This window comes from Cavia porcellus, unplaced genomic scaffold, assembly GCF_034190915.1.
Source record: "Cavia porcellus strain 051 isolate PalLab524CR breed Dunkin Hartley unplaced genomic scaffold, mCavPor4.1 scaffold_16, whole genome shotgun sequence".
NCBI lineage: Eukaryota > Metazoa > Chordata > Mammalia > Rodentia > Caviidae > Cavia > Cavia porcellus.
The window spans coordinates 55,684,483-55,712,389 of NW_026947499.1; the positions used below are offsets into that span (position 1 = coordinate 55,684,483).

The 27,907-nt window shown below is 45.4% G+C and overlaps 1 protein-coding gene across 1 annotated transcript in view; it reads left to right on the forward strand.

Annotated features, from left to right (window-relative positions):
- The first annotated feature begins 20,135 nt into the window (after nt 1–20,135).
- Nucleotides 20,136–27,907, forward strand: part of Sbk1 (SH3 domain binding kinase 1) — a 49,669-nt gene continuing 41,897 nt past the window's right edge. Inside the window, exon 1 of the mRNA XM_003477829.5 lies at nt 20,136–20,808. The gene's annotated coding sequence lies outside the window, so the exon portion shown is untranslated. The remainder of the gene's footprint in view (nt 20,809–27,907) is intronic.

The following is a 27,907-nucleotide window of genomic DNA, read 5'->3' on the forward strand; positions in this document are numbered from 1 at the left end:
GGTAACAGTTAGTTTGATAGTATAGGTATTATACTATCAATTATACTATTATACCTGGGCTTTTCTTTGTTGGTAGGGTTTTAATTACATTTTAATTAACTGATATTGGTTAACTTAGAATTTTTATATCTTCTTGATTCAGCTTTGGTAGTTCATGCACTTTTTTGTGGTGTTTTGAGACAAGATCTCCCTATCTAGTTCAGGCTGGCCTTGAGTCACTATGCAGCCCAGGCTGGCTTTGAACTCAGCAATTAGTTTGTCTCAGCTTCCCCAGTGATGGGATTATGGGCATGCACCACCACATCTGGCTGAATCCACACTTTTAAAGAAAAGTAACTTTAAAAGTAGTTTAAAGATGGAGAGAGAGCCCAGTGAAAGAGCACTTATGTAGCATGCATAAAGCTCTAGTTTCCAACCCAGTCCCACCAAATAAATAATAACTGGCTGGTCACTAGTTTTTGTTTCTAGTTTTTTCTTGTATAGACAATCTTTAATTTTTATAGTCAAATGGTATGACCTAGAAAAGCCTTTCTTGTTGAGATATTTTTAATTTATTTATGTTTTATCCTTAGTTATTGTTTAATTTTGGTGTATTTGTTTTTTTGAGTTTATTGGTACATTTTAGGTATGCATATTGACCACATTCATCATAGGGAATTTGTGCCTGTACATGATATATCTTGATTCTTTTTCCCCCATTCTTCTCACCCTTCAGCTCCTCTTTACGTCACTATTTACAAAAGCTTTGTTTCTCTTTTTTCCTTTTTTTCTCATTTTTTTCCTTTCCCTTCCTTCCTTTCCCCTCCTTCCTCCCTAGTTACCTTTCCCATTTGAGCATTTTCTTTCTGTTTCACAATATCTATTATACATTTTGGTCTTTATTTACACTTTTGGTCTCTCATACCAGAGAAACTATGTGTTATTTACACATGTGGATCCAATTTATTTCACTTAAGAGTATGTTCTCAAGATGCATCCATTTACCTGGAAATGTCTCAAGATTATCCTTCTTTATGGCAGAGTAGTACTCCTTTATATAAACGAACCACATCTTCTTTATCCATTCATTGACTGATGCACATTTGGGCTGTTTACAAGATTTAGCTGTTATAAACTGTGCTGCTACAAACATGCATGTACATACATCGCTGTGGATGATGCTTTTAATCTTAAAGGAAAGGGAAGAGCCAGGTCAAATGGGATCTCTAGTGCTAGTTGTTTGAGCAATCTGTACACTGACTCCACTTCCACTTACAGCAGTGTACTTTCCCGCCAACAGTGGAGAAGGGTTCCTTTTTCCCCACAGTCCCTCCAGCTTTGTTGTTGCTTGATTCCCTGATAACAGCCTTTCTGAGTATTGAGATGGAATCTCAGTGTTGTTTTAATTTGCATCCCTTGAATGACCAATCAGGTTGAACGTTTTTCATAAACTTACTTGTCGTTTCTGCTTCTTCATCTGAGAAGTATTTATTCATCTCACATGCCCATTTTTGGATTGGGTCTTTAAGTTGTGAGGGTCTAATTTTTGTTCATGATGTATTCTAGATATTAGTCCTTTGAGAAGCAGCTGGCAAAATTTTTTTCCCACACTGTGGTTTGTGTCTTCACTCTGTTGATGGTTTCTCTTGATGTGCAAAAGTTTTTTTTTTTCTTTTTTTTTTTTTTTTTTGTCTTTTTCGTTTTTATCGGTACCAGGGATCAAACTCACGACTGCCTGCTTGCAAGGCAGGCGCTTATGCCGCTGAGCTAAATCCCCAGCCCCTGCAAAAGTTTTTTTTAACAAGGTGAGATCCCAGTTGTCCATTTTTTGTGATAATGTCTGTGCAGTTGGTCATAAAGCTTAGCCTTAGTCCTTGAGAGCTCTACCTATTCTATCTTCCAGCAGATTTAGTATTTCTGTTTTAATGTTTAAATCTTCAATTTATTCCAATTTTAGATTTTTTTTCAATTTTAGATGTATTTATGCGCAATACATTTAGTGCACAGTGAAAGATATTGGTCTAGTTCTAGTCTTTGGCAGGTGGAAAGGCAGTTTTTCCAGCACCATTTATTAAAGAGGCTATCTTTCTTCCAAATGTTTGGCTGTTTTTTCAAAAAGTGTCTGAGTATGTCTGGAGTTGTTTCTGAATCTTCTAATCTGTTCCATTGACCTTTGAGTTTGTTTGTTTTGCCAGTACCATGCTGGGGTTTTTTTTGTTTTGTTGTTGTTTGTTTTTTTTTGTTTGTTTGTTTCTTTTTTGAGACAGGGTCTTGCTATGCAGTTCAGGCTGGCCTTGAGCTCACTTTGTAGCCCAGGCTGGTCTCGAAATTGCAAGGATCCTCCCGCCTCAGCCTCCCGAGTGGAGTGCTGGGATTACAGGCATGAGCCTGTTTGTCAGAATCTTATTGAGGATTTTTGCATCTCTATTCATTAGGGTGCTTGGCCTTTTGTTCTCTTTTCTGGTTGGATCCTTCTCTGGTTTGCTTGTTCCCAGGAATGAACTTGTGAGTATTACTTCCCTTTCAATTTCATTAAAGAGTTTGAAAAGTGGCAGCATTAAGTCTTCTCTAAATTTCCTGTAGAATTCAGCAGTGAATTTGTCAGGACCTGGGCTTTTCTTTGTTGGTAGGGTTTTAATTACATTTTAATTAACTGATATTGGTTTATTTAGAATTTTTATATCTTCTTGATTCAGCTTTGGTAGTTCATGTACATTTAGGAATTTGTCCATTTCTTCTGCATGTTTCCATCTTGTTAGAATACATATTCTTAGCTGGGTGTGGTGGATCAAGCCTGTAATCCCAGCATTTGGGAGGCTGAAGCAGGAGGATCGTTAGGAGTTCGAAACCAGCCTGTGCTGCAAAGTGAGCTCAAGGCCTGCCTGAACTGCCTTAGAGACCCTAACTCAAAAAGACAAAAAAAGAATACATGTTCTTGAAGTAGGTATTGGTGATTTTCTGAATTTTGGCAGGATCTGTTTTGATTTCACCCTTTTAATTCTTAGTTGCATGGATTTGAGTCTCCTTTTTTGATAAGGTTGACTAAGAATCTTTCGATTTTATTTAATCATTCAAAGATGTTCAGTTCACTGATACTTGGTACGGTTTCCTTAGTCTCCAGTGCATTAATTTCTGCTCTGAGCTTTATAATTTCCTCCTGCTTGCTTTTCTTTTTCTAAAAGCTTGAGGTTCAACATTAAGTTGTTTGTTTTCCTGATACGGAATTCACTGCTACAAATTTCCCTCACAGGACTGCTTTCACTGTGTCCCACATGTTCCGATATGTTGTATTGACATTATCATTTAATTGTAGAAACTGTCTAATTTCTTCAATTTTGTCTGCGACCCATTGGTTGTTCAAGAGGATGTTATTTAATTTCCATGTATTTATGAAATTCTTATTGATAGAACTGTGGGGGACTGGTGGCGGCTGAAAAGATAAGCAGTATGAAATATAAATGACCTTTATTTTGAGAATGCGGGGAGAGACACCCCTGATCCCCTGGGGCGCAGCATCTCTCCCCAGGGTCGGTGATCTCTGTGGAACACGTGGAGTAGGGGCATACATGTAGCTTAGGTTTGGGGTGGAGCCTGAGGGGCATTAGGGATGCACAGGTAGCCCACTGGTATTCTTTTGGCGCCATAGGTAAATTCCTAGGGGTGGGGAAGATGGAGCTCCTTGGTTCCGCCTAAGGCTTTACTGGCTACAGTGTCCTGTCTGGGCCAAAACTTTCACTTATGGGTTCATTTGCCATTGATTTCCAATTTTAATTGCACTATAGTCCAATAATGTACATGGGATAATTTCAATTCCTTTGCAATTACTTAAACATGTTCTGTGGTCTATCTTGGAGAACATTCCATATGTAGCTGAGAAGACTGTTATCTGATGTTGTGTGAGTGAAACTCTTTGTAGACATCTACTAAGTTCATTTGTTTAAAAATTTGATTCATTCTAATTTTTCTTTGTTGATTTTTTGTTGAACTGATCTGTCTACTTGTGACAGTGAAGTATTTCAATCTCCCATTAAAATTACATTAGTGCTTATTTGATTTTTCATATCCATTAATATTTGTTTTGTATAGTTGGGTGCACTGGCATTTGGTGCATATATACTTATAATTGTTATACCTTCCTCAGACACTGTTCCCTTTACCAGCATGTAGTGACCTTCTTTGTCTCTGTTTATCAGTCTTGGCTTGAAATCCACTTTGTCTACAAATAGAATAGCTACTCCTGCTTTTTTCCAGGTTCCTGGAGTACTGTTTTCCATTCTTTGACTTTCAGTCTATAAATTTATTTTTAATTAAATGTGTTTCTTATATGCAGCATATTGGTAGATCTCGCTGGTTGATTTTTTTTTTTTTTTTTTTTTTTGGAACTGGGGATCAAACTCACGACCTCGCATTTGCCAGGCAGGTGCTTATGCCACTGAGCTAAATACCCAGCCCCTAATATTTTTCCATCTTTTTTTTTTTGTACCGGGAATCAAATTTACCACCATGTGCTTGCAGATGGTAGTAAGGCAGATGCTTATGCTGCTGAGCTAAATCCCTAGCCCTCTCGCTGGGTTTTTTATTTGTTTGTTTTGAGAAAGTTTCTATGCAATTCAGGCTGGCCTTTAACTCACTTTGTAGCCCAGGTTGACCTTGAATTTGCAGTCACCCTTCTGCCTTAGGCTCCAAAGTGCTGGGATTACAGGAATGCACCAACACACCTAATTTGGATTTTTTTTGGGGGGGATCAAACTCATGACCACATGCTTGCCAGGCAGGTGCTTATGCCACTGAGCTAAGTACTTGGTCCTCTGCCTTTGGATCTTGATTTTTTTTTAAACTAGAAGTTGACCTGAGGACCTTGCACTTGCCAGGCAGGTGCTGTGCCACTGAGCTATATTCCTGGCCCTGGATATTGTTCCTTAATCCATCCTGGTAGTCTGTGTCTTTCAATTGGTGAATTGAGACCAATTACAGTTATGGCAACAATGATACATATTGATTTATCTTTCTCATGCTTTTTTCCTGTTGTTGGATCCCCTTTTTTCCTTCTTTTCATTGTTTGCCTTGCCTGGTGGATTCATTCTGTTGGGGACCATGGAGTTGCAGTCCTCGTCATCTCTTTCTAAAATGTCTTTCAGAACATTTTGGAGTGCTGGTTTAGTGTTCGTGAATTTCCTCATATGTTCTTTGCCATGGAACTATCTTATCTCTCCATATATTTTTTATTGGTAACTGGGATCAAACTCATGACCCCGCACTTGCAAGGTAGGCGTGTATGCGTCTGAGCTAAATCCCCAACCCCTCTGCATCAATTTTGTGGGGTACATCAATTTGGGTTGAAGATTGATTTTCTACCCCAAGCTTTCCTTGACTTAAAGGTTTGTTTTGAGAAATCTTCTACAACTGATAGGATTTTCTTTAGAGGTGATTTGTTTCTTTTCTCTAACTGAATTTAATAATTCTCTTCTTGTGTTGGATTTTTAGGATCTTGTAATAGTTGATACCTTATTAGAGGTTCATTTATTATGAAAAAAAAAATAGTTGATACCTTGTGTCAACTCGGGAAGTTTAGAAGTTTCAGTTACTCAGTAGGGAGCCAGAGTCCTTACTTTGTAAACTTTCTCAGCCTGTGCATGTAAAGACAAGGACACAGAGGTAGCATCAGTGCCACACCCACCTATGGGTGGAGGTGGTAGCTGCTTACAGTGTAAGGGATGAGAAGAGGCTTGTTATCCTCCCCTTTGCTCTGGCTGTTTTGCTGTCTTCTACTGCCTTGAACTGTTGCCCATGCACCATCCAACTTGGAGCCAGTTAATTATGGATTGGAACTTTCACAAACTGTAAGCTGAATAAAGCTTTCCTTCCTTAACTTTGGGTGTTGGGCATTTTGTCTCAGCAATGAAAGAAAAGTAACCAAAACAGATCTTGACTATTACATGCCTTGGTACATGATTTTTTTAAATCATGACAGTTTGGAGTTCTATATAACTCACATATCTTTGTGTCAAATTCCTTTCCCCTGCTTAAGGCGTTTTCTACTATGACTTCTGTAAACATGTTTTTTATGTCTTTTGTGTTATCTCCTGCTTTTTCATTGACTCTGATCAATTCTATGTTATTTTCCTCTGCATTATCTAGCAGCTGCTGGGTTGATTTCTGGGTCCCTTGCTAGTTTTAAGAATTCTTTCTTTAGCCGGGCATGGTGGCTCATGCCTGTAATCCCAGCACTCGGGAGGCTGAGGCAGGAGAATCGTTGTGAGTTCGAGACCAGCCTGGGCTACAAAGTGAGCTCAAGGCCAGCCTGAACTGCATAACACCCTGTCTCAAAAAGACAAAAAAAAAAAAAAAAGAATTATTTCTTTTTCATGATTGCTAATCTCAACTTTGTCTTCTATATCTGAAATTTTGTTTTCACACTGGCTTATTCTGCTGTCGATACTTCAATGGAATTTTTAATCTCTTGAATATCTGTTTGACTCTGTTTCATGGATTCTGTTTCTTTCCTATGTTGGGTATTCATGGTCTCCATCATTTTCCTAAGCTCCTGTATTACTTTTATCTGTATCTGCTCTAGAGTCACTAAGTTTGTCTTTCATTATGTCACTATCTCTGTAGCTATCTGAGAAATTATTTCTGATTTGGTTTTTTTCTAGAGCTTCATTCCTCTGCTTTGTTATTTTCACTATTACAACTTCAGAGCATTCAGGTACATGGCTTTCAGATTGTTCCACCTCACCGTTCCCTGGGTTTGCCTTTGGTGAGCTGAAAATCTAGGGCTGCTTCTTATTGAGTGTCTTTTTCTGCCAGGAAATGAACTCAGGACCTTGCTCTTGCCAGGCAGGTGCTTATACCACTGAGCTGTATCTCTGGATCCTAAATGTTTTCTTATTTTGTGGGGTTTTTTTTTTTAGTTTAATTCCTGAGTCAATCATTGTAAATTGTCTATGGCAAGTAGCTTTATTGCTAATATTTAGAACACTTAGGAAATGACTACTTCTCAGAGGGGTCTTCCAGGTGTAGCTGGGTTTTTTTTTTAAAGAGGATAAAACAGAATAAAATCAATCAAAACAAACAAGTGTGAGAGATACAGGACTTCAAAACATTACAAAATCAACAATAGTTACCATAATGCCTTTTGAGGTCTTCAAAAATAGCGGCAGATAACTTCAGATGTAGTAAAAAATCAAAAAGAACAGAGTAGAAACAATCAAAACAAAGTGAGAATGCAATAAAGGACTTCAGAACAGGCCAATAGTAAATCCAAAATGACTACCATAATATATCTTGCTATCTTTGAAACAGCTGCTCCTACCATCGGATTTGACATAAACAAAACAAAAGAGAATAAACTCAACCCAACAAAACAATGGAAACAATATAGGACTTCCAAAACAAGACCATAGGGAATCAACAATGGCTGCAACGCTCAGAAGGAGATCCCTGCTAAATGTCACACTACATACCACTATCCTCTGAACCCATGATCAGACCCCTAGCCCTAGACCTGCAAGGTCAGTGAAACACCAAAGCACCACAAGCATCCAATTGCATGTCACCTCCATAGCTATCATCACAGCCTGTGTTTCTCCAGATAAGCCAGTTGCTTATGGGGTGGAGCAGGAGGGCGGGCCTGTGCCAGCCCATACCCTGAAAGGGTCTAAAGTCTGGTTGTTTCAGTCCAGTGGGGGTCCATGTATGGCGCCGGTTCCCAGGCTGGGTTTGCTTACTGCTGTCTGGCTTTTGGGCTTTGAATCTGCTGAAAGATCTTCAGTTTACTGGGGATAAGTTGTTACCTACTTGGCCCAGCCCCTGGTTCTTTGTCACTGGCTTATAGTATTTTTATGACCATTAGGCAATCTCAGTCTTCGTACACTAGGAAGAACAACTGATTGGAGCAATTATGTCACTTTGGCTACAGTGATACAAACAACAATAACAATAGCATCAAACATAGCCTAAAAAGATGACAAACTGAGATAACTATTAATTTGCCAACTTTCACAGTATAAACTCGATTTTTGGTGTATATCAAAATCTAAAATGAACCAGAAAATTGCATGCAGGAAACTAGCCATTAATATAGTGACTTTGCCCTCACAGGAGAACGTTTTAAAGGGTTGTGGGGGAGATACAAAAACAGAGGAGGAAAAAATCAGAAGCAAGTCTGGAAAGCAAAAGAAAATCATGCAAAGCTGGATGTGGTGGCACACTCCTATAATCCCAGCACTCAGGAGGCTGAGGCAGGAGGATCCTTGCAAGTTTGAGACCATCCTAGGCTCCATAGTGAGCCCAAGGCAGCCTGAACTGCACAGTGAGACCCTGTCTCAAAAAGACAAAAAGAAAAAGAAAAAAAGAAAAACCAAAGTTTAGGAAATAGGTGAAGAAGACAGGAGATAGAGAAGGAAGAAACGAAAACAAAACAACAACAAAACTATAAACCATGTTCATCTCATATAAAGACAAGACCAAACAATCTAGAAAATACAAAAACAAAGGAAAGAAAAAATGAGAAAAAAATGTCCACTGCATGTAGAGACTCCGCTGTCACTTGGAGACAATGTGGGCAAATAGAATTGAGATCCAAGTTGATTAATCCCAGCAAGCCAGCTGTGGCTTTATGGCAGGGTATTGGATATTTCCAGTAATATTTCCTTTCTCAACAAATTAATTAACTTAATTAGATAGTGAAGTTCGGGATGTGAATGAGAATTCAGCATTGTATTTTTCTAAAGACTAACAAGTAGCCCATCTTGTCACTAATTTGGAATGCCCGTGTGCAAACCCATGTGTTCCAAGCTGGGCTTGTTAGGCTGGGGTTGCCTCTGTACAAAACTCCTTCCCAAAGAGTCAGTGGCTCAGTAGTAGACTCTGCTCCGAGGAACCACTAGAGGCCGGAGGCAAGGCTGGAGGAGTGAAGACAGAGTTCCTCGGATCCTGTGACCTTGAGGCTCTAGGCATGCTAAGGGGTGACCTTCAGTGTACCCCACTGACTCAGCACAGATCAGCATGTTCTTACATGAAGCAGCACACCTGCTCTCCAGTGCTGCCTGGGAACTAACTCTCCAGCTTTCCTGTTCTTCCAGCCAGATAACTGGCATAAAGATTCTAGAGAACCCTCTGATTCTCAAGAGTTTCCTGGAATGATCTTTCTAGATTCAAGAGAGCACAGTGGAGGGCCACTCTCGCAGAGCCAAGCCCGCCTTGCTGCGACCTCATTCAGCTCACCCAGCCCACAACCCTGCAAGCCCGTCTGGCTCCACTCACTCACCCAAAAGGAATCCCAGTCCTCTCTCCTGCTTCCTCCTCCCCTCTGTTACCTCACCAAAAGAAATCTGTGGGGCAGAGTCCCTGTTGCTAGGGACTGACTGCTGGCTGGCATCCAGCCCCTCTCTAAGGCCACCAAGTTTCTTCTGATGTGACCAGTGACACCAAAATTCTTTGGGTGGCTTCATCATAACCCAAGGGCACGTGGCAGGGGCAGCTCTCTTGCTGACATCCGATGAACCAGCTGCTACAGAAGAAGAGTCCACTTGTTCCCCACAGTCCCGTGGGGACAGGAAGTAGAAGGCACGGAGCCCTTCCCACTGTCTGCAGCTGTCCCCCCCCCCCCCCCCCCCGTCCCTGGTCCACTGCCAAGCCTGCTGTTCCTGCAGTGATTTGCACAGCTTTTACCCCTTTCCTGCATGTCTGTAGTGCTTATCGCCATATATTTTTATTAATTGATCTGGTTTATTATCTGTTTTCCTTTATTAGAACATAAGCTACAAGGAGCAGGGACTTGAATCTACTTTGTTCATTACTGAATGCCCAGTATTTGGAATATGAGTGCACATAGTAGGAACTAACGCTAGCTTTAATTTTTATTTTATTTTATTTTTTAGAGACAAGATCTTACTATGTTGGCTAGGCTGGGCATAAACTCCTGGACTCAAATGATTTTCCTGCCTCAGCTTCTCAAATAGCAAATAATAGACTGCATGCACATGCCACCATTCTGGCACATGTGCGTGCATGTGTGTTTAACTTTTTTTTTTGTCTTTTTCCTTTTTATTGGTACCGGGGGTCGAACTCACGACTTCTTGCTTGCAAGGTAGGCGCTTATGCCGCTGAACTAAATCCCCAGCTCTTGTGTGTTTAACTTTTATCCCTATTTTATTTTATTTTATTTTTTTGTATCGGGGATTGAACTTACAACCTTACACTTGCCAGGCAGGCCCTTATGCTGCTGAGCTAAATCCACAGCCCCTTTATCCCTATTTTAGAGGTACAAAAACTGAAATTCACAAAGATAAAGTGGCAAACCTGAGTTTCCAGTCCAGGGCTTTCTGTGGCCTTAATCTTGCATTACATTTGCGGTTACAAATAGCTTATTACAGCATTGTGCATTGCAGAAGAAGGCTGGAGTCAGGCTGATTTCCCATCAGTGAAGGAGTAGTTAAATAAATTACAATGTCTGAGCATCTATAGTAGTCTATAAAAGCAAGCTTTAAGCAAATGAAGCAGATCTATATGTGCTCATATAGAATAATCTCCAAGATATTGTCAAGTGAAAATATGAGGCTATCTAACAATGCATTTTAGGTTCTCTTCTCCATAGGAAATAAACAGAATAGCCAGATGCTCAAAGGCTAGATGTACAAAGAAATGTTCTGGGAGGACTCCCAAGGGGAGTCTAGTGCTATCTAGCCAGAGGAAGGTTTTACAGTCCAGTTTTTGCTACTGGGTTTTTGAAATCGTCCATATGGCCTACTGTCTTACATAACTGTTATGATTTATATCTGGATGTCCCCCCAAAGTTGGATACAGTCTTTGGGGCAGGCTTTTAGAATTTGTGATTGATTCATGGTCCAATGCTGGGATTATGGGTGTGAGTGTTACACCTACCCTGGAGGGGGTGTGGCCTGCATACAATAAAAGGGACAGCCGCAGGCTTCTCTCCACGCTCCTTCTCTTTGCTCTTGCTGCTTTTGCTGTCTTCCACCTCCATGCACTCTGCCATGTGCACTCTGCCTCAGAGCCGGCTGATTATGGACTGAAACTTCCACAAACTGTGAGCTAAATAAACCTTTCCTTCCTTCACTTTGGGCATTAGGTGTTTTGTCTCAGCAATGAGAGAAAAATAACCAACACAATAACATAAATTGTCTACATAGTTTAACATTTTAAAGGTCAGGATCTATATTATAAACGAACCATTCCTACTCTGCCGCTCTTAACTTAACTTCCTAATGACAGTAAATTCAATTCTTGTAGTTTTTTTTATTTTTTTGTTAATATATGTTTGCAATAATAATGTTTATGCTCTTTGTGTGGAATTGGTACATATACATAACACATCTAAAGTCCTTTTTTATCCCATTTCCCTCCTCTCCTCTACCTCCTTCCACCCTTGGATTCTCTTCCCTTTGAAGAATATCTGCCTCTCTACTTCTTATTATCTACATTTTATTTTGCTCTTTATTTATAATTTGAGCTTCTCATATACAGAAACCGTGTGATAACTAAGCTTGTGTGTCTGATTTATTTCACTTTAACATTATGATCTCAAAGTACACCCATTTTCTTACAAATAACTTGAGCTTATCTTTCTTTACAGCACAGTAGTACTCCACTATATGTAAATACAGTGAACTCTTGACTTACAAACTTAGTTCATTCACAAAGCCTGATTATAACTCAAGTTAATTGTAAGTCAAGACTATTTATGTCATAAAAAAGTAATGGAATTAACTACAATGCATTCCAGACTTCCCAAAGTAACCCTTAACTAGCCTTTTCATAATAAAAAATGGTTGTATAATGTGTGTGATTTTTCAGAAACACCAATAATTTTCCTAATGTATTCACCAAAAAGTTCTATAATGTGCCTAGTTTACCAGAAACAATTTCATGCTGTACTCTTCATTCAAGTTAACATCTTTGGCTTCCGTGAAGGAAGGATGAAATGGGAGGTGGTTACTGTTGGGAAAGAGAGTCCCCTTCCACAAGAACATCAGGAATCTTTCTCTCTTTGAGAGAGTCTGTAGCCCACTAGCACCCACTTCTGGCTCGCAAGATATTTTTTTAGAACTAAAAACTGGCCTAAGGTTGTCTGTTTCTGTCTTTTCTTTAACATTGTTCTGTAGTGTGACATGACATTGTCATTAAGCAAGTGAATGCAGTGATTGGCCTTTTCCCTGTCTGAGTGGGTCTTCTCTACCAATGCAGCTCTGCCCATTTTTTCAGGATTTGCTTTATCTCAGAAGAAGAGCTTTGCCACACTGACTGTTGATATGCCCCCTCTCCTTCAGGAAGCTCCTCAGCGGTCATTCTCTGTTGCTCAGCCAGAAGGTGCTGAAGTTCCTCTATAGACAATTCCTCTGAGCTCCTCCACCAGCTCCTCAACATCACTACTGTCCACTGCAAACATATGCGCCCTGCTGTAGTGACAGTGTCATCAGCCCCAGAATCAGTTGAAGTCTCAGGCTCTTCTACACAGCCTGCAAAGTCTCTCTCCTGCATAATGTCAGGCCACACTTTCTTCCAGAAAGATCTCAATGTCTTTAAACAGACATTGGCCCAGGACTTCTGAATTAACCCCACACAGGAAAGGATGTTGTAGTGTTCCTTCCAGAACTCCGTAAGTGTTATATCTGTATCTGAGACCACCTGGAAGCACTTCAGGAACAATCCCTTGGTGTACAGCTTCTTAAAATTAGCTCTAGCCTGCTGGTCCATCCGCTGCAGTACAGGAGTTATGTTAGATGGGTGGAATTCGACTGAGATTCTTCAGCCAATTGCTTCTTCCAAGTCTTGTTGGTGAGCAGGGGCATTGTCCCTGATGAAGACAGCCTGAGAGGTAAACTTTTGTCCTTTAGATATTTCTTAACAGTAAGACAGAACATTTCCCTGATCCTCTCAAGAATGAGTCCTCTTGTGACCCAGGCTTTTGCATTACATCTCCACATGACTTTATTTTTCATGACTTTAGCCTATTGTTCGTGACTTTATGTTTTCTGAGTACTCCAGGGATCTTAGAGAAATAAACCAAGGGAGTCTTTATCTTGACTCCTCAAATTGGCACATAACAATAAAGTTTTAAGTGTATTTTGGTGGATTTTTTTGGGTCTTCTATGTAAAGAATCATGTTGTCTGCAATGATAATTTGATTTAATACAGCTTGAGACAGGTATGGTGGTACATACCTATAATGCCAGCACTTAGCATACCATGTGGGAGGATTGCTATGATTTTGAGGCCAGCCTGAACCACACAAGACTCTGTCTAAAAAACTCAATGCATACATGCGTATATATGTATACATACAGGTTCCAGTGGCCAGGGATGTAGCTCAAAGGTAGAGCACTTGTCTAGCACACACGAAGCCCTGAGTTCCATCCCTAGAACCATGAGGGAAAAAATTCAGCAGGTCTGGGGCAGCTTCAAAGACTTCATTTCCAATAAGCTGATATGGTCAATGATGCTGCTGGTCCACAGATAATTCTTTAGATGGCAAGATTCTAAATAACATACCCAAACAGCTACTTCTTGTTTTTTGTTTTTATTCTTGATTATGCTTCCTACTACAAAAAATTAAAATGTAGTTCACTTCTTTCTAACCTCCCTCTCCCACACGCATGTATTCTGTCTTTATCCTCCCAGAATGATTATATATCCTTTTTGGTTAAAATGACTTTTAGTATTTATATTATTACAGTTTTGTAGATAATATTCATAGATCAGATACAAAGTAGATCATGATTCTATTTCCTTTCTTGTGCAACTTTTTTCACTTGATTTCACTTGATTTTTTTTCTCAAGGATCGAACTCATGACCTTGCACATGCCAGCAAAGCACTTCTACTGCTGAGCTAAATCACCCAGCCCCCTTGTGCAACTTTTGGTTTTCCCTTGAATTAACTTTTGCTTCCTTTTTCCTTTTTCATGTCTTCCTTATTAATATATTTGCAAACCTTTCTGACAAGACTGAAAATCTCAGTAAATTCAAATGTGTCACACAGTCTTCATCATAGAGCCTCTATCCCTCTGGTCCAATGTACACTAGTTGTTCCATATAGTTCCCTTTATTTTTCTTGGTCTTTTTGAGGCAAGATTTCACTATATAGTTCAGGCTGGCCTTAAACTCTCTTTGTAGCCCAGGCTGGCCTCAAACTTACAGCAGTTCTCCTGCCTCAGCCTCCTAAGAGGTGGGATTACAGGTGTGTGCTACCACGCCTGGCTACATTTCCTTAATTTAAAAGATTTTGTTAGTGGGCTAGTAAAGAGAGTTTGTATCAGGAAGTTATAAGAAATTAGAGATCAAAAACAAGCAAGTGAAAAACGAAGATGAGGGTACCAGAGATGTAGCCCAACTTTTTGTTTTTATTTCATAATTTTGAGGCAAGTTCTCACTGAGTTGCTAAATTGCCCAAGCTGGGCATGAATTTTTGATCCTCCTGCTCCAGACTCCCACAGGACTTGGACTACATACAAGCCTGAAACCAGCACATCCAGCTTTGATCAACTTCAAATCAAGTTAAGATTTCTTGTAGGAAATTAACTTCTCATCCACTTAGCTGTCAATGAGTCAAAGATCTAATGATCTGTAATCAGATTTTCTTTTTAACCATTTCTTTTCTAACCATTGTCTTTCTTATCAAAGAGGAAAAGCTCTGTGCAGCATCTTAGCCAGAAACCTCTTCCCTCATGGCAGACCTGAAGTAAGATTGACTTATTAGAAGACTTATTTGGGTCACTGTTGGGCAGGACCTCTTTATTACAGCAACTTAGCTGTACCCTAATTAATAGAAAGAGAAATGCTGTCTCCGGTCCAGCTGCAGTGGGGCTGGAGGTGGGGCCCTTTCTTCTCCAGACCTGCCTGGATGCAACGCGTACTGCCTACCACGTGGCCCAGCCTGGAGTGCCCAGCCAGCCACTGCTGAGTGTGAATTTGGAATCAGGGTAAAGTCTGGGGGTGTAGCTCAGTGACAGTGCATTTTCCTAGCAGGTGTGAGCTCATGGGCTGAATCCCTAGGTTTATAAAAGGGAGGAGGAGGAGGAGGAGGAGGAGGAGGAGGAGGAGGAGGAGGAGGAGGAGGAGGAGGAGGAGGAGGAGGAAGAGGAGAAAAAGGAAGAGGATGAAGAAGGGGAGAACTAGCTGTGTCATTAATGCCTCCCATTCTGACTAGGGGCAACTTAGAGTGTGTCCCACTGAAGCACGCAGGTCTTCAGTGAAGGATTTTTTTTTTCTTTTTGATATGGGGTCTTGCTATGCAGTTCAGGCTGGTCTTGGGCTCACTTGTAACGCAGGCTGGTCTCGAACTTGCAATGATCTTCCTGCCTCACCTCAGCTTCCCGAGTGCTGGGATTACAGGAGTGCATCACCGCGCTCAGCTGTTTTTGAAGAACACTCCCCACCCACCCCCACCAAAGATGTGCCGAAAGGGAGGGTGTTGCAACCCTGCCTCAGGTTCCTGAGGGGAGAGAGAATTTGCCAGGGCACACAGGGGGCCCTTAACTGCTCATTGCTGTGAGCTCAGTACCATCCTAAGGCTTTCACAGCTCTGGCTCATAATTTTCCCAGTGACCCTTCCCCACAAAGTGCGGATTGAGGCAATCTCAGTCGCCTTTGCCTCAGCATCCATGAGAGAAAAAATGAAATCAAATATGAATTGATATTCATATCAATGGCCCTGCATAGACCATGAATAATGATGTGCCATGAATCCAGGGAGCACCAAGTCAACCTCCAACACCTGAGTTTAAGAGAGAAGTTCTGCCAGGCGTGGTGATACACACCTATAACCCCAGCCCTCAAGGAGGCTGAAGCAGGAGGATCTCTGTGAGTTTGAGACCAGCCTGGACTATATAGTAACTTCAAGACCAACTGGAACTACAAAGTGATACCCTGTCTAAGAAATACTAATAATAAAAGTCCAGGGGATGTGAGGGAGTGTCAGAGTGGGCCTCCAGCCAAGTCAGCCTCACTGTGAAGCCTGCATCTTCAAAGCTCCTTTTCCAATAGTTGCGTGTGGTAGTGCGCCCCGTAATTCCAGCACTCAGGAGGCTGAGGCAGGAGGCAACCGTGTGCTTGATGAATACTGAATAAATTATGTAATTTTCTGTGCCAGACTTTTGACCTTATTTTCAAGCATTACTGTGGGACAGACGGTTAGAAGCAATGATACAATAAGGCTCTTTTTAACCCTCTCAGGACTGAGCTATATCTCTCTTTATTAATTTTTCTGTGTTGTGATAAACATTCACCAGCACTTGGTACTGCATTGGCCCAGATATAGTTTTATATACTCATTTTTAGTTATTTCTCATACCTTGCAGCATGCTCTACAGATTCAGTCCTTAAAGGGCTTATTTTATGAACTGTGCATCTGTAAGTTTTATTAGCAGTCAAATAGAAAATCAAGCAAGTTTATATCATAATTTTATAGTTAGAATCTGCTCAGTTCCATTTTCATACAGGAAAAATCATCAATAGTGGCAGTTTCAAGGAATAAAAAAAAAGAAGAAGAAAGAATATAAGCCGTTGTTAAAAACAAGGCTGAGTTTGGTGATATATGCCTAAAACCCCAGTACTCAGAAGGCTGAGGCAGGAGGATAGCCAGGAGTTCAAGGCTAGCCTAGGCTGACCCAGGCTGAACTATACAGTGAGACCCTGTCTCTAAATAAATAAATAAATATGATAAAAAATAAAAACAGTTCAGGCCCAGCCTGGCCAATGTAGTAACTTAATGAGACTCTATCTCAAAAAGGCTGGGGATGTATGTAGCTCAGTGCAAAGGTTCTGGGTTCAATCTCTAGTACAAAACTAAAGCTTTCTTTGCAGTTTGGGTGTGGGCCTGGTGTCTGCTGGGACCTGGCTGGGTCTGGCTGGGCTGAGCAGAGCAGGGGAGGCCTGGTAGTCACCATCCTCCAAGGCCAGGCTGGGGTTCCCTGGGTCTATGGCACTGGGCTCAAACCTCAGCAGAGCCCCTTCAGATGGACAGAGCACTCTCAGCCAGCCAGCTATGGGCCCTGGTCCATGGGGAAAGGCCTTGATCAGGTCCATCAGGAAGCGGGCTGGGCCTTGCCAGTGCTGACACATCTCGGTCCTCTTCCCTTTTTCTGGAAGCTCCTTAGGCTTTGGAGACACTGAGAAATATCAAAAGCATTATTCTGACTGCTGAGTATCATGAATGTTCACGTTTTCCTAATTAACACTTCAGCACGCACATACACACAGTACAGGATAGACTTTTTTCAGAGACAATTACAGGAATCACAAAGGACATGGACTCAGAGGATGCGGTTTGAGGTGGGAGGTGCCTATAATGATGGCAGCTGAACAGCTCAGTTCTCACCAGGCCCATTAGAGAAGCTTTCACTCTAGAATTGTAACTACCCACAAGGTAACACCAGAAGTCTACACTTAAGGTGCTTCAAGAATGTGGGATCTGTCAGATTCCCCCCACATCCCCTAAGGTTCACTTGGGCTGATTCAAGTGATGGGTAGGGGAAGTTGCCCCTGCCCCCCAGCTCCTAAAAGGGCCCCAGCTGTCCTGGGTGGCTGGTGTGTCTGGCCCAGAAGTGTGGCACAGAGACCAGGAGGAGCTCCTGGGGGGGTAGGGGTAGGGCTTTGAACCCAGGGCCAAACTTGTTCTTTTCTTTTTTTTAAGACAAGGTCTCTTGTAAACCTGGTTGTCTAATAGGATCTATATGGAGGTAGCTATGTCTGCATGCCTTTCTCCCACGAAACGTGTAAAACTAGTGTGTTTGTAGCAGTTAACTCCACCGTCTTTGTAAGCTAATGCTCTTGTGAGTTACCTATTTATATCTTACTTTTTAATCATGTCAGTTCTTGAATGGGTATCCTCAGTCTGCTGATTTCTTCTTTCTTTCTAAAGAAAGTAGGTGGAGAAATTAGTTTAGACATTTGCTTGCAATAAAAAGAATTAATTTTAAAAAAGACAGGATCTCATTCGGTCACTAATTTTGGGGGCTAGAACTTGTGGCCATCCTCCTTAGCTTCCCAGAGTGCTGTGGTGTCACCACACCAGCCTCGCCAACCCTCCTAAAGGGGTGCAAATGGCTGAGGTTTAAGGGCTCAGACCCCCCAGGATTAGGGCAGACTTTGGAGCCTCCTGGTGACTCTGCCCCCTTGCCAGGCTAGGGGCAGAAATAGAGGAGGACATAGCAGGAAGACAGCGCCTGGTGCTCTCTCCACCCCACCCCAACAGCCAAGCCCAGCCACCCAAACAGGAGACAGATGGAGCTTCACCACCACCAGGAATTAAAATCTATTGATTTTCCCCATTAGCTAGAGAACACCATCAGAGTGCATTAAAACCAAGCAAAGCACAGGCTCATGAATAATTGACATCTGCAAATGACAACCCTATGGGACCAGGGAGGGAGGAAGGGGCGCCTGGAGGCCAGGCCACCCTTGACCCCTTTGCCCAAGGAGCCATTGCCTTTCCTCCCTTCCGCCTTCCTCTTCTCTGTGCCTCCTCCCACAGAGCACCAAGTCAGGTCTACACAGCCAGCAACCCAAGGTGACACTGGAGCGCTGAGGTGAGGAGCCAATCCTGCTGTGTGTCCCTGCGGACCCTCAGGGAGCGCTGACCCTGTCTAGGCTCCCCTCTTCGTCCATGACTTGGTAGGACCAAGCCAGGTGGCCTCTAGCTAAATCCACACACCCATGACTCTAGAGAGGGTCAAGGGTGTTCCAAAACCATGTAACCTGTCTGTAGCAGAGCCCTCACTAGAATTCAAGGCCCCTGGGTCACCTCCCCAACCCGTCTGTGGGGCGCCTTTAAGCCAGAAGAAAAGCACCCATTTTGGGTGCTGCAGTTCTAAGACTGCTAATGGGACAATTAGAAAAAGGCAGACTCCTGTGTAGCTCTGGCATAAGACTGTAAATCATGGCAGAGCAGGAGCTCAGGCCCCATTTACTGTCTTCCAGTTTGCACAGCCTGAGCGACCCTGTTGGGGAGAGTGGTTCTAATTCCCACACCTGCAGTTTTTCTTAGAGGGGAAAGAGGAGGGCAATCTGTCTTCACCTCCAAACTGCCCTGCCCCTCAGCTCTGATCTGAGTTTTCCATTTCATCCTCCTCCTCCCCCATAATTCCCCTTCAGAGTCCTGAGCCACGAAGTACTGCAAGGAATACCTCCACATCTCTGACCACACGACTCCTATGCAGTCTTCCTGCCCCAGGCATCACGCACCACAACCCCGCTGAGCTTCTGAGCTTCGTGCATGCTGCTCCCACTGCTGGTGACGGCCCCTCCCAAGCCACTGAGAGGCCTCTAGTCACTGTCCCAGCTTCAAGTTTTGCTCCGCACCTCACTGCCCCTCAGACTTCAGCTCGTTCCTGCCTTTGGGCTTTTGCACTTGCTGGTCTGTCTTCCTGGAACATCCTCCAGATCTCCCTTCTTGCCCCTCCTCCTGCAAGTCACAGCTTCAGTGTCAATCCCCCCTCAGCGAGCTTTTCCTGAACACCATAACAACCTGCCCATCGTTGGCCCCTCTCCCCCATCCTCCTGTTTTATTTCTTCCCAGCACTTTTTGTTATCTGAATTTATTTTCTCCTTTGTTCCCTGGAGGCACCTGGGGCGCTGTGAATGGCTGGGCATGTTGTAATCAGCCGTGGAGGTGAGCAGGGCTGAAATCCATCACAGATCTCCTCTGTAAGCTGTGGCTTTGGGGCTGCACCTGGCTGGCGGGAGAGCTTTCTTCTAATTCACACAGCAGCACCGCGGTTGCACCCTGCTGCCCAGAGTCCTGCTCACCCCAGAGGTGCTGCCCTAAGCCCCTGGTCCCACCAAGTGTCCTGAAGGTGCGCATGGAGAGTCCAGGTGGCCAGGGAGGTTTACTGAGACCTGGGTGCCCAGTGCTGCACAGAGTCACGGATAGGAGGTGGCACTGGGGTCCCACCCAGGTAGCCAGGCTTCGGGCAGGGCAGACAGAGGTGCTGTCCTTGCCTGGTTCGCTGTGGCCAGCCTGGCCACGCCCGCTGGCCTCCACAGCTCCAGCAGGGAAGGAGTTAAGCTCCAGGCTTCTCCAGTGAATGTGGAGCTATTAATACCCACAGCCCCGCCACCGACCGCCTGAGCCTGAGCCCGAGCGGCCACCAGAGAAGGGAGCAGGAGCACAGGGAGCAGAGCTGCCTCCAGACCTGACTCCAAGGGCCAGAACTTTCCCTGGGGACAGCGGGCACTCGGGGCCAGCCTTGCCTGGCCATCACTTGCCTTTCAGCGTCAGGTCTCAGGCCACTCTCTTGGAGGCCACCCGTGCCACCCACTGCAGCAGAGAAGAACAAACTTTCTCAAGGAAGCCACCTCTGTGCCTGCTGGCTTGATAGGAAGGAACAAACTGCTGGTCAGACACATGGACAGAAGGACAGGTCATCTTGGCTTGTCCTCCAAGACACGCCTCTGAAAGACAGCAGCAGAGAGTGCAGCAGAGGGGCTGAAGGCTCCACCTGGGACAGAGAGAGGACCTCTGTCCATCTGCCAGCCATAGTGGCTAGAAGCCCCTGGAAGACAGAGCCACAGGCTCTTCCACCCACCGAGAAGACGGGCAACCTGAGGGAGAAGGCACAGGTGGCAGGTGGGCAGGCGCAGGGCACTGAGGCTGACAGACTACTGACCCTGGCATACACTGGCTCAGGGACCCCTACACTGGCCAGGGACGATGCTGCTGAGGTCATCCCGAGCCACCCCTGCTCTGTCCTGGAGCTGCCTCCGGCCTGGCCCCTGGGCTGTGGAACCCACACTGTGCCAGCCTTCTGCTTGGTCTGCTTCCACAGGGAGGAGGAGGAGGAGGAGCCGCTGGAGGAAGTACCACTTCGGAGGTCAGTGCCAGGGTGGGCAGTGGGCGGCCGAGGGGCCTGGAGGGGCTGCCTGTGGACACCTGTGGGGCTGCCACTCGCCACCCACCTGCACCTTCCTGCTCAGATCCCCGGCCCGCCGCATGGTGGTCACTAAAGATTTCTCCCACCCTACTCCATAGTGATCTTCCTGTCCTCTCCCACTGTGGCATGTTCTTCCCCTGTTCAGAGTCCCCATGGCTCCCTGATCCCCATAGGATGAAACCAAGACTCACCGAGCACTGAAGGTCTATGTGTCTGGCTAACACCCCCACGTCCCTCCCCTGTTCCCAAACAGTCACTGCTAAAACTCCCTGGACTCCCCGTCTGGCTTCCTGCACCCAGACCTAGCTGCTCGTGACACCTCCTCCTCCAGGAAGGCCTTCTGGAGGCCCAGGCCCACCCTGAGCTTTCCTTCCAATACTGTCTTTGTTGAATTAACAAGTGAAACTGTGTGTGTGTGTGTGTGTGTGTGTGTGTGTGTTGTGTGTGTGTGTAAAAGAGGGAAGGAGAGAAGATAAAGGTTTAAGTGGCTGTGTGATGGGGTATTTGGGGGTGACTGTGAATGTGTGTGTGCAGGTGTGTGGAGGCAGGCATGAGCACCTAGGAGGGTTGTGCACAGGGCTGCTAGGGCTCACACCCTAGATCTCTGATCCCTTTTCCCAGCTCTTCCCACCCTGGCACCTCCCTCAGGGAAACCCGGGCTCCAGCCAAGTGCATTATCCAAGCTATGACCACAGGCCCCAGGAATGGATGGACAATCTGACAGCAGTCACCTCTGCTGCAGCCTGGCCGCCCACACCACTCTCATTGCCTGAGTCAGCACTCCCTGGGCAAGGAGGGGGCAGATACAGGCCATGCCAGGTCCTCTCCAGGCTCCTTGCAGGCCAGGAGAGCGGGGTGTGGCTCCTGCAGTTGGGATTAGGTTCCTCCCTGACTTTGGGTTGGACCCAGGTCTGTCACTTTTCCTCTGCGGGCCTCTGTCTTCTCATCTGTGAAATGGGAGGATGCTGCCTGCTGAAGTTGTCAGTTTATCACGTGGTTCAGTGCCTGAGCCCCCACAGAGCACTAGGGCCTGAGCTGGGGACAGGAGCCCAGGCCCCAGCCTCACAGGGTCCTAGCCTGGTAGTAGAGACAGAGTAGGAGGCAGATGACCTGGGCACAAACTGAAGGGTCATGGTGGGAGTGGATACCCAGTGCCCTGGGCATCAGGAAAAGAGTGGACAGCTCTGCAGGATCTGTAGGAGATCTCTCTGACGGTATAGAGGCTCTCTCAGGGTACCCTGCTCCCCAGTACTCACCTTCGGTGAAACTTTCTCTAGACTTCCCTTCCACTAGCTCACCTCCATCCTGGCCTAGCTGCCAGGCATGATGGCACACACCTGCAATCCTAGCTACCCAGGAGGATCACAAATTTGAGGTCAGCCTAAATAAATTAGTAAGACCCTGTCTCAAAGCACCCTTCTAGAAGGGCTGGGGATGTAGCTTGGTGGCAGAGCACTTGCATAGCATGTGGAAGGCCCTAGGTTGGATAACAAGTTCCATAAAAAAGACAAAAGAAGGCAAGGCAAAGCATGACAAGTGCGGGAACAGCAAGAGAGAGCAAAGACAGTGTATGAAAAGGAAGTTGGGGAGGGATGTGGAGGGGAGGACAGCAAGGAGAGCGGGGTCACCATCACAATGACCTTGGCTCATGAGCCAAGGCCTTGATCCAACGGCCACGGAGCAACTGTGGAGAGGGCTGGAAGCCAGATGCAGGTGGGTGGGTTAGGGGGCTCGAAGAAGGTAGAGGAGCAGAAGTATTTCTTGAACTGCAAGCCAGCACTCGTGGTAGAGCCACTGTTTTCTCAGTGGGAGCTCAGAATACTTGTCAAATGAACAAGTAAGTGAATATGACACAGAGATAGGGCCCTGGACCCCTCTGAGCTGACTGTTGAGAACACACATTCCCATACCCTCCCCAGAGTCTTGTTGGTGTCAGGTGTACAAGAGACAGATGGGTAACATCAATCGGTGTCTCCGGTCAGCAGCTCAGCAAACCAGAATTTGTGAAGTCCCAGAACAAGACTGGCACAGGTCTCGGATCCGGCAGCCAGGAGATCGCACCCCTCCTTCCTCTTCCCTCTGTCTCCCACCTCCTACTTTGGGGACCCCTCCATAGGAGAAATCCCTCTCCCTCCAGCTCTGGGGTAGGATGGTCTGTGTTCAGGAGCTGGTTTCCTCTCTAGCTGGTGGACTCTGGCCCTTTAAGGCCTAGGGAGGGGACACTGCCAGGCTGGGCAGAGACAGTGACCACAGGTGCCAGGTGGTGAAGCTAAAAATACTGAGTGATGTGGACGCCCAGGCTGTGGGAGCCAAGCAGAGCGGCTGGGAGGGTGGGTGGGAGTTTATCTCTGCGGCTAGAGGAGGGGCATGGGGCAGAGAGGCGGGTGAGGTCATCTCGGGGACTTGGAGGAGATTGTGTCTGCCCCCAAAGGCCCTACGAACCTCTCCCAGCCTTTCTTCAGCCCCTGGAAGGTGCCAGAATTCACCCCTGAGTAGCCATCCAGCTGCCACATTTAGCAAGGTGGAGCAGACTGATGCTGTCACGTCCTGTTTCTGTGCGACCCTGGGGAAGTCATTTCTCCTCTTCTGGCCTCTGTAAGAGTAAAGAGTTTGACTTTCCCAAGTGCCTTCTGGGACAGAAAAGAAATGAGGAAAGCAGGTAGTCAGACAATGGCGAGTTTCCACACACTGGCCTTCTGGGGCCAGATGCTGGGCTCAGATGCTCACAGGCTGGTGGGGACCAGGGAGCCCTCACACAAACACGAAGCACAATGTGCCATTATTGAAATGGAAGCCATGCACCCTCAGCTTGTGTTGTATATCAGTGAAAGTGTCACCCATGGTGTTGTTCACCCGCCACGTACGTACAGGGTTTTGAAGTATTAAGATGAGACAAGAGGTTGTAACAAGAAGCCTGGAAATTGCAGTGGCTCCACACAGTGGAATCTTCTGTCTACTTGTGCAAAGTGTACTCCAGGAAGTCTTTCAGGGATACATATTCCTCCCATCCTGCGACTGTCATCACCCAGGGCCTCAGAGCCCACTGCTGGATCTTCTGCATCCAGCTGGCAGACAAAGAAGAGAATGGTGATCACATGCACGGTGCCGATAGGCCCAGACTGGAAATGGCCCTTTCATCCCTGCCTGTGTGTGCAGGTCAGTACAGCTGATTGGGAGGTATGATGGTTCAACTTCTTGTGTCAGCATGGTTGGCTTGGGCTGCCCAGGGGTTTAGTGAAACACACTTCTGGGTGTATCAAGTGGATCCTGGAGCTGTGGCTGTGGGAACTGTTGTGGTCCCTGACTGCTTTCTCTGTGGCACTGTTGTCCTGCTCTGACTCCCAGCTGCCATGACCTAAGCAGCCCCTTCGCCTTGATGTGCCTGCCTTGGAATGGGCTGACTGTGGCCTGAAACCAGGAGCCACATTAAGCCTCTCCTTTTCTGAATTACGGGTGTGAGCTATTGTGTCCAGCAGCAGAAAAGCTGGTTAATACACAAGGGAGGTTGGGAAAGGTAGACCAGGGTGATAAACTCTTAGGGCATTATGAAAATGAGACAGTTTGATGCACACGAAAGCACCTGTACGTCGTAATTGTCTGTCACATTCATTCATCCATCCATTTGTTCACTCGGCAAAATTCGTTGTACAACTAAGTGGGCTAGCCCTGGAAACTAGGTAGTGAGAATACCTCCTGGGGCTCCCATTTAATGAGGGAGATGAGCAAAATACAGATAAGCAGCCAGATATAATGCTCGAGGTGCAAAAGTTGATGTTAAGGAAGTGAGCAGGGATGGGCAGAGGAGACACTAAGGTAAACAGGAAGAGGAGGGACATTTCATCGGGAGCAGCAAGGAGCTAGCTGGGGGGATAAGCATCCAGACGAAGTGAGGGGAGGGGACAAAGGACCTGAGGCAAGCTAGGGTTTCATGAGTGCAAGGAATAGAAGCAGTGACCGGGCTAGGTCATTTGGGTTTGTTAGCCATGCTGAGGAGGGTGATTTTATTCTACATAGGACTGGGAAGGCTTTGGAAGCTTTTGAGTGGGGGGAAGTGTTATCCTCTGACTGATACTTTAAGTGGTCCCTCAGGCTGCAATGTGGCCAGAGCCCATGGCGGGTAAGGGGAAGACGATTCCTTCCATTATGCACTGAATATGGTTTGTCCCTTGAACTAATGTAGGAGTTTAATCTCCAAAGCCAGAGATTAGAAAATTAATTCACTGTTTGGAGTGGGACTTTTATGAGGTGACTAGATTAGATTAGGTCATTAGGGTAGAGCCCCCATGATTGAATTTTTCTGGCTTTATAAACAGAAAGACAGAAGCCATACAGACCAGAGAGATGCAGTCCCTCCTGTCATGATGAATGCAGCCCTGGGGACCTCCACCAGAAGCTGTACTAGGCGGTCTGGATTTCTAGCCTCCAAAATTTTGAGCTAAACAAACCTCTTTGTAAAATATTTTGTCCCAGGTATTTTATTATGGTAATGAAAAACTGAATACTACAACTTTCTAAACATATTTAGGAGGTAAAATCCACAGAACTTGCTGATGAGTTAGAGGAAAAGAGGGCAGGGTGGGTTTAATGTATAAATGGGTGATAAGAAGATTCGAGGGGAGGAAGAGGCTTTGTGAGAAACTCAAGAATCCTGCCATATAAGCCGGGGACATGGCTCGGCAGAATATTGGCCTAGCATGTATGAGGTCCTGGGTTCAATTCCCAGCAACACACACACACACACAAATTCTGCCACATACATTTTCAGTTTAAGAAGTGTATTAGTAGGGCTACAGATTTAGCTCAGCAGCATAAGCGCCTGCCTTGCAAGCAGGCAGTCGTGAGTTCAATCCCTGGTACCAATAAAAAGGAAAAAAAAAAAAAAAAAAAAAAAGAAGTGTATTAGTCAGACCAGGCATGGTGGTACACCTGTTAATCCCTGCACTCAGGAGGCTGAGACAGGACAATTGCTTCAAGTTTGGCCACAAACTTGAAGCTACAGGGCTGGGGATTTAGCTCAGTGGCATAAGCACCTGCCTGGCAAGTGCAAGGTCCTGAGTTCGAACCACCCCCCCACTGCCCCCCCCCCAAAAAAAACCTTGAAGCTACAAAGTGAATTCAAGGCTGACCTGAGCTGCATAGCAAGACCCTGTCTCAAAAAGACACACATACAAAAAAAGAAGTGTGTTAGTCATCTTTCCTCGCTGTGACAAAATCCCTGAGGTAATCAATGTATAAGGAGGAAACGTTTATTTTGACCCGGAGGGGCAGATGTTTCAGCCCATGCTTGATTGGCTCATTGTTTTGGGGACTTGCAGTAAGGCAGAGCATCATAGTAGGGAGCATATGGTGGGAGAAACCTGTGCATCTCATGGTAGCTGGAAAGCAGAGAGAGAGACAGAGAGAGCGCAGAGAACAGGATCCCAATATTCCCCTCAAGGGCGTGTTCCCAGTGACCTCACTTCCTCTTGCTAGACCCCACCCTTAAAGTTTCCATCACTTACCAAAAGTGTCACAAACCTTTACCCCATGGGCATTCAGGGGGCACCTGAGATCTGAACGGTAACAAGAAGCACAGAGATTCTCCAGGGAAGACGTGGGATGAGAACTTGACCCTGAGAAACTAGAGCTCAGAGGAGGGATCTCAGAGCTGGTCACAGAGGATCGCAGTCGTCCACAGAAAGATGAGCTTGAACACCGCAAGATCACACTGGAGAAAGAAGGGACAGAATGGGCCCAGCATGGAGCTCTGAGCAACACCACACCCCTGAGAAAACAGAGGAGAAGGAGCAGCTGGTACAGTGGGAGGAAGCCAGGGGCGTGTGCAAGGAACCAAGGAGAGAGGGGGTGGTGCTTGGCTTAAAAGACGCTGAACAATTAAAGAAAGTGAGAATAGGTGTGGTGACCTAGAAGTTGAAAGTGACGTGGATGACAACATGTCATGCAGGGATAGAGACAAAAGCAGGTGTTAGTGGTGACTTCTGGTTAAAGATGGGAGGCTAAGCACATCTGTCAGACTTCTGTGTCCTAAGGCCCTATTAACAAGGACAGTGAACCGATTTCTTTAAGGCATATGTGCTAGGCAACTTTCTATTACTATACCAAAATGCCTGAGATTGTTAAGTTACAAAAATAAAAGGTTAATTTTGCCTCACAGTTTTGAAGAATCCAGGCAATGATCAATCAGCCTCTCTGCTTTGGCTTGTGGCAAGGCCACGCATCACGTGGACACATGTGGCAAGCATCTCACTCCCAGGAAGGAGAAGCAAAAGAAGCAAAAGGGGCTGAGGTCCCACGACCCCTTTGAGAGCACAGCCTCAGAGGTCCACCTCATAAAGACCCTACTACCTCCTAGTGTCACCCCACAGGGGACCCAGTCTCCGGAGCCTCCAAGGTACATTCAGGATCCAACTGATGGTAGTCTTTATTGCTTCCATGGCAAATTACTACAAACCCAGTTTCCTAAAGCCAAACAAATGTATTATCTTACATTTTTTGTATTATCAAAACCAGTATACCGAGCTAACATCAGCATGTCGATTAGATGCTCTTTCTGGGAGAGATTTCCAGAAGTCAGAGGGGAGAACCCATCTCCCTGACTTTTCCAGCTTCCTGAAGTATCTGCATCCCTGTGGCCCTCAGCTCCCCACGTCCTTTCAGCAAGGTAGTGTCTCTCTGGCCCCTCAGCCCACAGCTGGGCACACATTAAATGGTTCATGTCAGTAGATGGATGTCTTGACCCATTTCTTGTTGCTATGACAGACTCCCTGAGACTGGGTGATTTAGGCAGAGTAGAGGGTTATTTGGCTCCTGATTCAGGAGGCTGGGAGGCCCAACCACAGTGCATGCTCAGCTTGTGCTGAGACCTAATGCTGCTTTAGCTTCTGGTGGAGAGCAGAAGGGAGGCGGGCACATGTGGAAGAGGACAGATACTGGGCAGCCTCGCTTACAGCAGCCTGATCTCCCTGTAACTGTCTGCTCCGTCCAGAGCAAGTACCCCCAGGGGAGACAGGCATTCAAGGGTCTCTGAGGTCCACCCCAT